We start from the raw sequence: 1,051 nt of genomic DNA on the forward strand, positions 1-1,051 counted from the left end.
TGTATTATGGGTCAAATTTATACATGGTCACTAAAGCTTTGCATTTGTGTACCGGCTGTCACGAAAATCAAGTGGTTGTCACTAAAATCAATTGTGTTCGTAAAATTATTAAATTTTAATTTTGATACTAGCTAGACTCAAGGATAAACTAACCGGCAAGCTGTTGTGACAATCAACCTAAATTTTAGTTCGTACTAGACCTGTTCATGGGCCGGGTCTAAACGGACTTGTCACATAATTGCTTTGTCCAAGTCCAACTTAGCCTGTACTATATTTACAACGGGCTCGGGCCGGGTTGGGCCAAGCTAAAAGAACTAATTCCGAAGTCCAACCCGGCCCGACCCAACTAATCTTTGTATTTTTTTAAATTAAAATTAAACTAAAAAATTATACTATAAATATAAATAATAAAATATAATAAACTAAACTTTAGAAGATTATTCCAATAAAAATCAATTAACAATCCTAAATAAAAAAAAATACTCATTTGTAATAAATAAAAAAGTAATGTTCACCAATTCTAAACAATATATGTTTTGAGAATTTTTATGTTGAAGAAATTTAAAATTTTTATTTTTAGAATATAAAGTTTATTAAACTATAAAATTTATTAAATTAAAATTATTGTTAAAATTTCGGGCCGGGCCGGGCTGGGCTGGGCCTGGGTTTTGAGACAAATCCCAAGCTCAACCTACTCTATATTCGGGCCTAAGCGAGCTTGGGCTGGGCCGGGCCTATTACAAAACATATACGTCCAAGCCCGGTCTTTGAAGAGCGGGCTTGGACGGGCTGGGCGGGTCAGTGGGCTTTTGAACAGGTCTAGTTCGTACATAAGATTTTTTATAAAAAAAAAATTCTGATTTTTTTGAACCAAAAAAAGTTTAATTGATGAAAGTAAAAATATAATATAGAACAAATAAAATAAGAAGGTCTTAAGGACTATTCCATCAATCCCGATATAGAGTAAGTAGCTCGAGTAATTTTATAGGCTACACTATTCACAGAATGGCTAACGAAATTGACACTAACATCATTTAAAGAACTTAAGGGA

The sequence above is a fragment of the Euphorbia lathyris genome, chromosome 10 (assembly GCF_963576675.1).
Source record: "Euphorbia lathyris chromosome 10, ddEupLath1.1, whole genome shotgun sequence".
NCBI classification, from domain to species: Eukaryota; Viridiplantae; Streptophyta; class Magnoliopsida; order Malpighiales; family Euphorbiaceae; genus Euphorbia; species Euphorbia lathyris.